The 14,779-nt window shown below is 43.7% G+C and overlaps 1 protein-coding gene across 8 annotated transcripts in view; it reads right to left on the reverse strand.

Annotated features, from left to right (window-relative positions):
• SHOC2 (SHOC2 leucine rich repeat scaffold protein) overlaps positions 1 to 14,779 on the reverse strand; it is a 99,995-nt gene that overhangs the window by 84,649 nt on the left and 567 nt on the right. For 4 of the 8 annotated variants that reach the window (XM_089314044.1, XM_051823581.3, XM_051823579.3 and 1 more), the window contains exon 1: positions 14,552 to 14,606. The exons of 2 other annotated variants lie outside the window; for them this stretch is intronic. The gene's annotated coding sequence lies outside the window, so the exon portion shown is untranslated. Of the gene's footprint in view, positions 1 to 14,490; positions 14,607 to 14,779 lie in introns of those variants that run through there. 2 more of the 8 variants (XM_089314043.1, XM_070057227.2) reach the window with 1 other exon arrangement.

The following is a 14,779-nucleotide window of genomic DNA, read 5'->3' on the forward strand; positions in this document are numbered from 1 at the left end:
TTCATTCAGGTCTCCCATAAAAGTGGCAGGTGACCAAACACTTGGACTATCTTCCACTGCTTCCCCAAGTACATTAGCATGGGGCTAGATAGGAAGCAGATCAGCTGGGACTCATGAATCCAGGGCTCATATGGGCTGCCAGCACTGCAGGTGGCAGCTTAAACTGCTGCACCACAATACCAATCCCACATCAGATATCTTGGCCATCTGAAAAGTTTTCATGCCATACAAAAACACTACCCCTCAAAAAAAAAAATTTCAGCTGCCCTTCTAGTCAAAGAATTCTAAACATCTCATTACAACCTAAGTATCACCAAGATAAACAAGATATACTTTACTCTTGATTTCCCATGCAAACTGGTAATACATTAAAAAATTTTTTAAATTTTTTAAATTTTTTTAAGATTATTCAATTTGAAAGGCAGAGTTAGAGAGAGAGAGAGGAGAAGGAGTTATCTTCCATCTACAGGTTCACTCCCCAAATGGCTGCAACAATGGGGGCTGGGCCAGGTCAAAGCAAGGAGCTTCTTCCTGTCTCCCACATGGTTGCAGGAGCCCAGGGACTTGGGGTATCTTCCACTGCTTTTCCCAGATCATTGGCAGGGAGCTGGATTGGAAGTGGAGCAACCAGGACATGAAATGGCACACATATGGGGGCTGGCATCTCAGGTGTCAGTCCCTAAAAAGTTTATTGTCAGGACCGGTGCTGTGGCATAGTGAGTAAAAAGCTGCCGCCTGCAGTGCCAGCATCCCATATGGGTACCAGTTTGAGACCCGGCTGCTCCACTTCCAATCCAGCTCTCTGCTATGGCCTGGGAAAGCAACAGAAGATGGCCAAGTCCTTGGGCCTCTGCAACTGCATTGGAGACCCGGAGGAAGCTCCTGGCTCCTGCTTTGGATCGGCCCAGCTCCAGCCGTTGAGGCCAACTGAGGAGAGAACCAGTGGATAGAAGACCTGCCTCTCTGCCTCTCTTTCTCCCTCTGTGTAATTCTTTCAAATAAATAAATAAATCTTTTTTTAAAAAAAATTTTTATTGTCATTGAAGCTCAGGCCACATCTCCTCAAAATATGACTACAGTGGACAAGAATATGCCACCCTCCCAAAATACACTTTTTTGGCTTTTGTATTCTTAGTTGTTTTTTCTGGAAGATGGCAGACACAGTAGTAGCTCTAATAAACTGTTCTTTTGCAGGGTAAATATCTATAAAGGAAATCTGTTAGTAACATATTACCTGATTTATCTGCATAACATGACAATCTTTATTTATCATACAATTTCTTCCCTCACCCTCTCACACCTTGTGCTCTCCCCTTGCCCCAGAAACCCCAAGTCCCCATTCTTTTCTATAGATCAGGATGCTATACAAGCATCAATCAACTGACTTCTTCAAGATTCATATTTTGTGGGATTCCCACACATATGTAAGTAATTAAATGGTTTTCTCCTCTTTGTCTTATATAAGTTTTAATTTGTAGAGCAGTTACAGAACCTAGAATAGTGAAGGGATGCCACTTTTCCCTCTTTTCTCAGTTACCTAATTATCAGCATAAAAGAGATAAAATGTAATAGCGATCTTAGGTTTTATATACTTAGAAGGCTATAATATTCAACAATATTTTCAACTAAAAAATGATTTTCAGTACTTTTAAACTAAAAATCAAGTTACTTACATTTAAATGCTTCATTTTTATATGTATAAACTCACATACTCCTTCACTAGCCCTATCAGATAATACAAATCTTTTCTATTACCCACTCTGCAAACTATCAGAAGCTGTCAGAAAAACATGAACAGAAATAGATGCACTGGGCAGACACGGGAGCACAGTGGTTTAAGTCATCACTTGGGACACCTACATGCCGTATCAGAGTGCTGGTTACAGTCCCGGTTACTCTGATTCAGCTTCCTGCTAATTTACCTGGGAAGACTGCAAATGAGGACCAAGCACTCAGAGTTTACCACCTATGTGGAAACCCAGATGGAATTCTGGGCTCCTGGCTTCAGCCTGGCTCAGGATTGGCTGTTATAGACATTTAGGAAGTGATCAGCAGATCTAAGATTTCTCTCTCTCCCCTAACTCTCCCTCCCTGTCTCTCTGTCACTCTGCCTTTCAAAGAAGTAAATCTTTTTTAAAAATTTTAGGGCCAGCACTGTGGCACAGTGGATTAAAACCCTGGCCTGAAGCGGTGGCATCCCATATTGGCGCCGGTCCTAGTCCCAGCTGCTCCACTAGTCCTGGCTGCTCCACTTCAAATCCAGCTCTCTGCTATGGCCTGGGATAGCGTAGAAGATGGCCCAAGTGTTTGGGCCCCTGCACCCACGTGTGAGACCCAGAAGAAGCTCCTGGCTTCAGATCGGTGCAGCTCCAGCCCTGCAGCCATCTGGGGAGTGAACCAGCAGATGGAAGACTTCTCTGTCTCTACCTCTCTCTGTAACTCTTCCAAATAATTGAAATAAATCTTTAAAAAAAAATTTTAAACATATACTACAAATATAAAAATTAGAGGCATGTGGTCTCAAGGTAGGAACCTTACATTCAACAATCAGTACTTATTAAGTTGCAATTATGACAAAACAGATGGTCTTTCTCACATTTATATAATCCAATTTTGAGATTTTTGAGAGGAAATCTCTATGTTCATCTTTTTAAGAAAAGATGCTCTTTTTTGTTTTAACTAATTTTATTTGAAAGGCAAAGCAACAGAAAAAGAGCCACCACTTGGAATGCCCATATCCTAGACTGGAGTGCCTGAGGTGGAGTCCCTGCTCTACTTCGGATGCTGTTTCCTGCTAATGTGCTAATCCTTTGGTGGCAGCAGTTGATGGGTCAAGTATCTGGGTGGCCACCACCCACACAGTAGACCAGAACTGAGTTCCCAACTCATGGCTTCAGCGTGGGCCATTACTTAGCCATTGCTGGCATTTGGGCACTTCAGGGGCAAACCAGCAAGGAAAGCTAGCACTCTCCCACCCTGTCTTTAAAATTAAATAAGGATTTTAAATATAAAACAAAAATATAATTTCATGGATCTCTATTTTTTAAATACTCGAGAGCAAAAATCTCCTCATCAAAAGAAGCATTTCATTTAGCCATGCCCAATGTAAGAGAAGAAGGCATTTCTCCCATCAGAAGCTACTTAAAACAGTGAAAGGCAGCCCTTGCCTTTATTTTCTAAAACAGATAAAAGAACAAAAACTTTTTAATTTTTTATAATTTAACGCATGACAGACAACCCTGCAACTGCCAAGGTATGCACCACTACCTTGTGCCTATAATCCTGCTATGAACTATGTCCCTTCAAAATCCTTATCTTGAGGTCAAAACTCCCAATTTGCTGGCACATAAAGTCTTTGGAAGGTAATAACCTTTAGAAGAGGTCCTTAGGAGTGTGGTCTTCATTAAAGGATTAGTGCCCTTGTAACAAAAGAGCAGAGACTGCTGTTTCTGCCAAGTAAGAATATAGCAGCAAGGCAGACCTCACACCTTGATCTTGGCCATTCTAGGCTTCAGTCACGTGGGAAATATACTCGTATTTCTGTTTCAGTCACATAGTCTATTGTATTTTGTGACAGCAGCTGGACAAACCACAAAAACATGATTCCCACATAAGTTATAGAAGCTCTGATATAAAAAATTCCTATATCACAAATACACAAATCACTTAGTAGTTTACAGATAGAAAGTGATATAACAAAAAATTATTTGATAACAATGATGTTTAGTTGCTCTTGAAAGTAATTCAAACATGATGAATTTGCAGTTTTGAAAACTGAACGTGGATGGGCCAGCGCCATGACTCAATTGATTAATCCTCTGCCTGTGGCGCCAGCATCCCATATGGGCGCCAGGTTTTAGTCCCAGCTGCTCCTCTTCCAGTCCAGCTCTCTGCTATGGCCGGGGAAGGCAGTGGAGGATGGCCCAAGTGCTTGGGCGCCTGCACCTGCATAGGAGACCAGGAGGAAGCAGCTGGCTCCTGGTTTCAGATCGGCATAGCTCTGGCCGTAGCGGCCATTTGGGGGTGAACCAATGGAAGGAAGACCTTTTTCTCTGTCTCTCCAACAGGAAGAAAGGAAGAAAGGAAGGAAGGAAAGAAGGAAACTGAATAGGGAGCAGATACTTCACTCAACAGTGAAGATACCACTTGGGATGCCAGCATCCCATACTGCAGTGCCCGAGTCCGAGTCCTAGCTCAGCTTTCAAATCCAGCTTGCTGAGCTGGCGCCGCGGCTCACTAGGTTAATCCTCCGCCTTGCAGCGCCGGCACACCGGGTTGTAGTCCCAGTCAGGACGCCGGATTCTGTTCCGGTTGCCCCTCTTCCAGGCCAGCTCTCTGCTGTGGCCCGGGAGTGCAGTGGAGGATGGCCCAAGTGCTTGGGCCCTGCACCCCATGGGAGACCAGGATAAATACCTGGCTCCTGCCATCAGATCAGCGCAGTGTACCAGCCGCAGCGCGCTGGCCACGGCGGCCATTGGAGGGTGAACCAACGGCAAAGGAAGACCTTTCTCTCTGTCTCTCTCACTGTCCACTCTGCCTGTAAAAAATAAAAAATAAAAAAATAAAATTCCAGCTTGCTGCTAATGTGTACCCTGGGAGGTAGTAGGTGACAGTTTAAGTGCTTGACTCCCTGCCACTCCTGTGGGAAGCCCAGAATGAGTTCCAGGCTCCTGGCTTCAGCCTGGCCCAGCCCCAGCTGCTACAAACATGAAGGCATTTGAGCCAGTAAACAGGAGAGATCTGGGCATCTTTATGGGGGTAGGGTGGGATGCACAAACAATTTGACTTCAAATCCAAAAATAAGATAGTCAAGGCCAGCGCCATGCATAGTAGGTTAATCCTCTTGCCTGTGACACCCCATATGGGCGCTGGTTCTAGTCCTGGCTGCTCCACTTCCAATCTAGCTCTCTGCTGTGGCTGGGAAAGCAGTAGAAGATGGCCCAAGTCCTTGGGGTCCTGCACCCACGTGGGAGACCAGGAAGAAGAGCCTGGCACCTGGCTTCGGATTGGCGTAGCTCCAGCTGTTTCAGCCATTTGGAGAGTGAACCAACGAAAGGAAGACCTTTCTCTTTGTCTCTCCCTCTCACTGTCTGTAACTCTACCTCTCAAATAAAAAAAAAAAAAAAGATAGTCATAATCAGTAATAAGATGTGCTAATTAGGTTTCATTTTTACCACATGAATTTACCACTAATGGAATGCCCATTTTCAAAGATTTCAAATAATACAAAACTGCATTGATTTTAAACTTAATTTCAACTTCCTGTGATGAGACAAAGAATCTTCAAAACCTAGACACAGGATCAGTATATTGTTATGTTGATCATCACAACAAATAAATATAAATGAAAGGTAAAAATTATAGATGTTAGGTATAATGGAGTTTCAGCTGAAAAAAAAAACAATTCTTTTATATTTTTGTATGCAAATAATTACTTACACACTAGAGTGAGAGAGCTAATTCCACAAGAGGTGTATGGCTGACTTTCAAAGCAAAGTTATTAGGTCCTTTTTTTTTTCATATTGCAAAAATATTTAAACTAATCATTTAACTGTTGATATCCATTTGTGTGCAATTAGTGCAAGGCTCAACTTGATCCTTTTAAAAAAATATTTTTCTAAAAATTTTACTTATTTATTTGAAAGAGTTACTGAGAGAGGACAGAGAGAGAGAGAGATCTTCCATCCACTGGTTACTCCCCAAATGGCCACAATGGCCAGGACTGGGCCAGTCAGAAGTCAGAAGCTTCTTCCAGGTCTCCTACTTGGGTGCAGAGACCCAAGGACTTTGGCCATCTCCATTGCTTTCCCAGGCCACTAGCAGGGAGCTGGATCAGAAGTGGAGCAGCCAGGACACAAACCGGCACCCATATGGTATGCCAGCACTGCAGACAGCGGCTTAACCCTCTGTGCCACAGCACAGGACCCAGTCCCTTTTTGAATTAACAAAATAAGATGGTACAAGGATATTTTATCAAATCCCTTTAAAACCATATTTCCCTGAACAACAAATAAATCAGCTAGTGGATCTCATCCTTTATATCTAGCTTCTAACCAATTTTAGTATTAGGTTTTCATAGGCTGACACAACACCACAATGCTGAGTTGCACAAGACTCTGGGGAAAATGTTTAAATAAAAGCTATTTTCACTGAAATTTTTAAATACTGTACAGAAGTGTTATAGAATTATGTTGCCGGCGCTGTGGCTCAATAGGCTGATCCTCCACCTGTGGCGCCAGCACACGGGGTTCTAGTCCCGGTCGGGGCGCCGGATTCTGTCCCGGTTGCCCCTCTTTCAGGCCAGCTCTCTGCTGTGGCCCAGGAGAGCAGTGAGGATGGCCCAAGTGCTTGGGCCCTGCACCCCATGGGAGACCAGGAGAAGCACCTGGCTCCCAGCTTCGGATCAGCGCGGTGCGCTGGCCGCGGCGGCCATTGGATGGTGAACCAACGGCAAAAGGAAGACCTTTCTCTCTGTCTCTCTCTCACTGTCCACTCTGCCTGTCAAAAAAAAAAAAAAAAAAAGAATTATGTTTATATCAAAGTTATCAAACTTTGCTTAAGCAAAAATTTTCAACTTCTACTTTGAAAATAGTGACTTCATTTATAAAAAGTCATTTTCCTGGAGCCACAGAAAAATTCTTGCTTTTCATGACTAATACACAATCTAAAATATTATCACCTATGGGGCCGGCGCTGTGGCATAGCAGATAAAGCCACCGCCTAAAGTGCCAGCATCCCATATGGGCGCCAGTTCGGGACTTTGCTGCTCCACCTCTGATCCAGCTCTCTGCTATGGCCTGGTAAAGCAGTACAAGATGGCCCAAATCTTTGGGCCCCTGCACCCGCGTGGGAGACCTGGAAGAAGCTCCTGGCTCCTGGCTCCTGGCTCCAGATCATCGGAGCTCCGGCCTTTGCGATCCATCGGCAAGTGAACCAGCGGATGGAAGACCTCTCTCTCTCTGTCTCTCCTTCTCTCTGTTTAACTCTCAAATAAATAAATCTTTAAAAATAAATAAAATATTACCATCTGATGTCAAATATCCATTGAGCAGCATTATATCTGCTCATTTTTAGGTCCTTAGAGCCTAACACAATGCCTGGCATTATCTCACATATCAACGAGGACTTCAATATGCTTTTTTATTATCCCAAACACTCACGTTCTATGCGTACTACCATCTGCTATTATATAACAGGAGGTGGAGAACATTTAAAAAATGCTGCACACTACCAGCCATTTAGCATCCTGAGCTCCCACAGTTGCTTAGTGGGTGTTCTGAAACTAGGCCATATTTCTAGTATTAAGAATTCCACTTCACTACTTCCAAAGTACAGAAATAAAAGTCTTCAAGACTAAACCATAAAACTTCACTATTTTAGGCTGCCTAGTTTACAAGCATGCCATTTGCTTCTATGAGTTTGAACTGCAATTAACACATGGTAGATAAACCAATTTTTGTTGTAGCAACAAAATAATTAGCTCTTCTACCAATCTTTATAGAGTTCTAGACTTCAAAACATACAATATTAAGATAAAATGCAATTTATCTGAATCAGAACTAAAACCCTCCAGTGAAATTCTGATTGTATATAAACTATTTCAGATCACCCAATCTGTTAGAGACCACATACTGCTAGGGAAGAAGTAACTGTAATCTCCAACTTAATTTTCCTGTCCAGGTAACCAGGAAATGCCAAGAGAATAAAGCTTGCTCCCTTTAACAGAATAAAAGTTACAGATAGACTTAAGCCATTTTATCATATCATTGCAAGAAGTTATGTATTCACTCAAAACTGATCAAGAAAAATTTCAGTGATCCAATTTCACTATTTCATAGTGAAGTAAACAAAGATACAGTAAATATAAAACCTATACAAATTACAAGGCAGTTATACTATATTGCACTGATTCGGAATTTTCAGGTAATTACGTTTCAATTTATTTTATTCAATAAATACTGGTGTTTCTTTTGTTTCATCTCATTAAACCCATCTTTCCCGTAACAAAGTCTTAACACGTTAAGTTTTATATTGTATCATTTTGGATAGAAATCATTCTGGGAAGTACACTGTATTGTCATGTGTCACCTTAAACAAAATTTACTAACATTCATTTACCTCTCCTTCATGTTCCCAGATTATCACTATTCTATTTATAAAATAAACAGTATCCTGAAAAACTGTGTATCTTTATCACATTAAGTTGCTGTGATTTTTCTTTTTTTTTTAAAGATTTATTTATTTTACTTGAAAGAGTTACAGAGAGAGAAGAGAGGCAAAGAGAGGAAAGAGGTCTTCCATTCAATGGTTCATGCCGCAATGGCTGGAACTGCGCCGATCCGAAGCCAGGAGCCAGGAGCTTCTTCAGGGTCTCCCAATTGGGCACAGGGGCCCAAGGACCTGGGCCATCGTCTACCGCAATCCCAGACCATAGCAGAGAGCTGAGTGGGAAGCGGAGCAGCCGGGTCTTGAACTGGTGCAGAAAAGGGATGCCAGCGCTTCAGGCCAGGGCGTTAACCAGTGCCCCACAGCGCCGGCCTGGCTGTGATTTTTCTTTAATGTCTCATCTGCTCTTTAACTATCTTCCCTTGCTCTGGCCTCTGGGAGTAATTCCAGTCCTTTCAAACATCAGTTCAAACTTTCTTAAACTGCATATTATAACAGAGTTATCAAGCCTGAATTAAGCTTGAGGGGCTCTACGGGCAGAAAACATGTTTAAGAACAGCATGACATCTGTCCATCATAGTGGCCCATTCAGCTGGTTTTAGGGCTCTAGGTTATTAATTTAAAGCTAACTTTCTTTTAGAAAACAAAAAGTCGGCCGGCACCGTGGCTCACTAGGCTAATCCTCCACCTGCGGCGCCGGCACACCAGGTTCTAGTCCCGGTCGGGGCGCCGGAGTCTGTCCCGGTTGCCCCTCTTCCAGGCCAGCTCTCTGCTGTGACCAGCGAGTGCGGTGGAGGATGGCCCAAGTGCTTGGGCCCTGCACCCCATGGGAGACCAGGAGAAGTACCTGGCTCCTGCCATCGGTTCAGCGCAGTGCGCCAGCCGCAGCGCCGGCTGCGGCGACCAATGGAGGGTGAACCAACGGCAAAGGAAGACCTTCCTCTCTGTCTCTCTCTCACTGTCCACTCTGCCTGTCAAAAAAAAAAGAAAACAAAAAGTCTAGACATTGTATACTGGAGAAACAGGTAAGAAAAACTGTCATACTTAACACTCATCACACAGCTTACAGTCTTGTAAAAAAGATAAACATTAAATACATCACTGCAAACTGTTGTCATATGAAAGAGGAAGTACAGGTGCTAAAGAACTTTTAAGCAGGGGAACCTAATTAGAGGTTAAAGAAGGTCTGCTAAAAGACACAATGCTTAAAAAAGAATTTTCTCCAGTTTTTTCTCAAATTTCAGGTTTTCACAAGTGTTCCACAAAACCGGAAACTCAGAAAACCCAAATTTAACTAATTCCAGATTCTAAAAATCATTTTTGTCAGAACAAGCTATTTTTAGTTTACTTCAAAGATATTAAAAAAGTTAAAAAAGACTCATCTTTGTCAGCTGTGAAATTTCTTTTAAACAGAAATTGAAGGCAAATAATAGTACTTAAACATAAGAATTCATCACAGTACTATAAACAGAAGTTATGCCAAAATAATTCATAAAAGTCAGGCTCACTTCACATAGGAACCAATTTTACCCTCTTTTAAGATCTTCTGTAATGTTTCAGCTACAAGCAATATGCTTATTCCTATGAAAAAAATCTTTACCTTTACACAGTATGAACTACATTTTGCAATCAGTTGCAATCTTAAGACATTAGAATGAAATATACAAGCATGAAATCTAATTAGTTTTTTTTTATATCTTGATAATGGGAACTGCATACTTTCTCAAGAAGCTCATATGTTAACAACACCTCAAAAGCTTGATGGCCTTTTGTAATAAGAATATTCCTCTTATGTGTTTGAACTCTGGTAAATGAAGATGCTGTGCTTTTTAAAAAGCTGGGAGCCAGGAAAAAACTCAAACAGCATCAGAATAAACATCAATTTAATTTATTTTGGAATATAAAACAGCTTCTCAGATTTATACAGGTTCCTTTCAACCTGCACTGATTAACAAGCACACTTCAGAATACTCTATAATATACTAAGTTCAAGCATACCACACATTATCTGTAATTCAGAATTTTTTTCTGATTTTAAAAGTCAGCTTAAACAGAAAGTTTTAAAAATACAAAATCTGGTGCCATCATTGTGGCATAATAGGTTAAACCATGGCCTGCAACATTGGCAACCCATATGAGTGTTGGTTCAAGTCCCAACTGCTCCACTTCTGATCCAGCTCCCTGCTAACTTACTGGGAAAGCAGTGGAAGATGGCCCTAGTGCTCTGGACCCTGCTATTCATGTGGAAAACCTGAATGGAATTCCAGGCTCCTGACTTCTACCTAGCCTAGCATCAGCCATTGTGGCCCTTTAGGGAGTGAAGGAAAGGGAGAAACAATGTGAGTTTGAGAGTGCGTGCGTATGTCTCTCTTTCTAACTCTGCTTTTCAAATAAAGAAACCTTTAAATATATCCATGACATATATAAATGTAACTACTACATTAGCAAAATATTTTCCAAAAACGTCTATAAGGCACAACTCGAATGTAGTATAACAAGTAAATGAAACAAAATTAAGACTATGCAATTACAACAGGGCTTACTAGAATAGCAGATGATATACATTTTCTATTAAAGAGTTAGCCTTAAATTACATGTCTAATGCATAATATATAAGGCATGAAATATAATGTAACAATAAGCAAAAATATCAACCAACATTTGCAGTACTCATTTCTCAAGCACATAAAAGTACTTAGTGCATCACTCTATTACTAAATTACAGCCAAGTTCTAGCCAATATCCTGTTAGTTACATTGGAAAATGTCTAAAAGTACTTATACCACAATTTCTTCTCTTGATATTTTATAAATAAATTCAGAATTCTTCCATCAAATCCAAGCTATATATTTTAGAATTCACCAAAGGATATGAGTTGCCTTCTTTGCCTGACTGGTTTTTTTTTAGATATTTATTTATTTATTTGAAAGTCAGAGTTACACACAGTGAGAAGGGGAGAGGGAGGGAGGGAGAATCTTCCCTCCACTGGTTCACTCCCCAGATGGCCACAAGGGTTGGGGCGGAGCCAGGAGCTTCTTCTGGGTCTCCCACGTGGGTGCAGAGGTCCAAGGACTTGGGCCATCTTCTATTGCTTTCCCAGCCCATAGCAGAGAGCTGGATCTGAAGAGGAGCAGGTGGGACTCGAACCGGCGCCCATATGAGATGCCAGCACAGCAGGCAATAGCTTTATCTGCTAGGCCAGGACGCCTGCCCCGCCTGGTTGCTTTTTTATTGTTTGCAGATTTTGTCTTGTTTGTTTTGAGAACACATTTTATGCTTTTTCATATATGAATGATACAGTGATACACTCAATTCTAAAGATAAATTCATTTAACTTTTCCTTCCAAAAATTTGCATCCTAATATCGATATAGTTTAGAGTATATTTTTTAGTAAGAAAGTTTTTAAATTTTTTTTTTTTTTTTTTTTTTTTTACTAAGAAGCCAAGAACTTTACTGATGGAGCAGGTACTTTATAACAAACTGGAAAGCCCACTTTATCTGGGAGGTCAGAGTGTCTGCACAAACTCTCAGGATTTTTCCACTTCAAAACAAGTTTTCCCTTTTACCACAGCCTTTGGATCTGCACTTGCCCAAACCATCCCTCCCCCTTTCTGAACAAGCAGTGCACACAGGTACACCTTGACCAGTGCCGGCCAGCCAAGCTGCACAGTCCCAATGTCAGTTCTGTATTTCTTTGTAGACAAAGGCATAATTACCAGATCCTGCAAAGGATTTGGGAAGCGATTTCGCCCTCCACCTTGAAAATAAAATACATTTCAGTGGCCACATGTCCTGAAGTAGTTGAGTCCAGAGCTCCTAGCAAGATGGTCCATTGTCAATCCCTTCTTCTTTTTAAAAATTCAAACATTGTTTATTTACACTGTTTAAAGAACACAAGACTTCCAGACTCTGAATTACACAAGAAATAATGATAATCCAGCTTATTTTTAAAACAAGTAACTGCAATCTAACTACCTGTATAACAAAGAATTCCAATTTCATCCACCCTTCCCCTTGCCCCCAATACCTATGGGGTAAGCCAAGGCCAAAAACACACTGGCAGCTATTCAGAAGCCATCTCTGTGAGAAATCCACACAGAATTTTAGTTTATATGTGTCTACTAGGGGGCAAAAAATCATTCTGACCTGTTCCAAGTCACAAGAGAAATGGTAATAATTTAAAAGTGCAATTCCAGAACAGGTAACCAAAGAATTTATAATTTTGGTATTACTACTCAAACATGAAATGTTTCAAATTTCCAAGCCGCTTGTAGTTCACAAGGAGATGTATGTTCCTTACTTGCTACAATCACTAAAAAAAACAGCTATAGTCAACTTTCTGATAGTTTAAAAACCAAAGAAACCCCCAAAACAATCTAGCTAAAAACTGTTCAAGTATCTCTTAAAGTAACTTGTAATCCAAAACAATTTTTAACAAAAAAGAAAATAATTCGAAACTTGGAAATTATACTAACAATGAGAGATCAGAAAACACACCAATTTAAGTCTAGCTGTTTCTTCCAAGATGGAGTAAGCACCGGGGAAAACACAATACCTTTAGAGACATTACATGTCCACAACTCAAACTGGCTCTCGTAAGCAGTTGTATATGTGAGCTTTCTATTCAAGCCACTTGAAAGTTAGAAAGCTTAGACAATGCCTTTATTTTTGTTTGTATTCTATTTTTGAAACAGACTTTGTAAAAATTGTCAAAAAAATTTTACAGTGTACTTTATGTCCAAATAAGTAACAATTTACCATAGTCAGTCAAATATCCAAATGCAGAGAATGCTCATTTTCATTTTTCTAAAAATTCCTATCACTGTCACATAAAAAGTCAACTGTTAAACTCAAGTTATAAATGAAAGCTCACTGCATGTTACAAATGATAAACAATTGCTAAATCTCTTCAAATACATAGTAACAAACAGTTATAACGGCCGTGGCAAGGAGGGGTGCGGGCAGGGACTGACACACTATGAAACTGAGGTCTTTAAAACTATTTTCCTAGTGCCGATGCTACATTTAGGGATACAATACTCCGTTACACAGGTGCACCCTCTGTAACTTTTGATACAGTATCCCCTGAATAGATACCGGACCTCGTGCCATCTAGGAAGCGTGTATACAACATTACACAGGTGTAAGATTAGAGAGCGACGGGAGTGACCATGCTGGAGGCAAGTACTATCCACAGTCCACATCTGCAACCTAATTTTTGCTTGAGCATCCCTAGAGACTTCGAAAATATTTCTTTGGGTAGGTTGCAAAACAGTGCTTCCTCTTTTATCCTCAGCACCCTCATTATGATACAAAGCAACAGACACACAAGAAAACAAAATCTCCAACTGTAAGGGCTGAAACACACACAAAGCATCTTCCTTCCAACCCTCGGGCCGGGATTCATTCCACCTGTTTGTAAAGCCACACTTCCACAACAACAAAAACCCTATGCGAGCGGGCGAGAGAGAGAGAGAGAGAGAGAGAGAGAGAGAGAGAGACGGGGGGGGGCAGACAAATTAATGCTTTAGAGTCATTATTCTTCCATCTAGGCCTGGGGGGAGGGGGGAGGGCACAAAACAATGGATAGTGAGGGGCTGGGGGGGGGGCGGGAGTCGCGCTGCCCCGAAGCCCCCGGCGTCAAAGTTGGGGGCGGGGGAGTTGCAAGACTTTTCCTCTGACCCCAACAGCTCGGGCGGACAAGGTGCCATCAGGTAGCTCCAGAAGGCGGTACCGAGCGGCTACAACTCGCTTCACCGAGCAACACACCCAAAGCCGCTTCACCACACTCCTCGCGGAAGGGTCTCCGGGGACGGGAAGGAGCCCGGGGGAGGGAGCAGTGGGCTCTGGGGAGCGCGCGGGCAGGAGACCCCACCCCGTATCTCCGCCGCCGCCGCGCGCCGGCCCCGGGCCAAGGATTTCCACGACCGCCGACCCCCGGCAGCCCGGAGCCGGGGCGCCGGGGCGCCAGGGCGCCGAGCGCCGAGGGAGCGGCCGCCCGCGCCCCCGGCCCGCGCCCTCGCGCCGGCTCGCCCTCGCCCTCGCCCCGGCGCTGTCCCGGCGGCCGCCGCCGGCGCAGGCCGGGCCCCGGCCGCTGTCAGAGCCCGCCGCCTCGCTCTCGGCGCCCGGCTACCGGCTCCGCGGGCGAGCCGGCTGCGCGGGCCCAGCACCCCCGGCGACAGCACCCAGGAAAGCGGCGGCGGCGGCGGCGCCTCCCAGGGCCCCGGCCCCGCGGGCCTCGCCCCGGCCCCGCCGGCTCGCGCCTGTGAGGGCGCGCGGTCCCCCCCTCAGCCGCCGCCAGCCAGTCCGACTGCCCGACCTACAGGAAGGCATGCAGGAAGAACCGACCGACAGACACCCTCCGCCTCCTCCGCCCCAGGTTACCGTCAGGAGCCCCGACTCCGCCATCCTCCTCGCTCGCCCTCCTTCCTCCTCCTCCTCCTCCTCCGAAGCGACGCTGCCCAACCGCCGCCCCCCGCCCGCCCCTCCCCCACTCGCCCCGCCCCGCCCGCCCCTCCACACACTCTCGCCCCAGCCGCCCCGCCCCACCCCTCCGGCGCGGGCTCGTCACTCGCTCGGGAAGAAAACGAGGAGGAGCCAGGGCCGCAGAAG

This window comes from Oryctolagus cuniculus, chromosome 15 (assembly GCF_051225735.1).
Source record: "Oryctolagus cuniculus isolate XC-2025 breed Fujian yellow rabbit chromosome 15, ASM5122573v1, whole genome shotgun sequence".
Lineage (NCBI taxonomy): Eukaryota > Metazoa > Chordata > Mammalia > Lagomorpha > Leporidae > Oryctolagus > Oryctolagus cuniculus.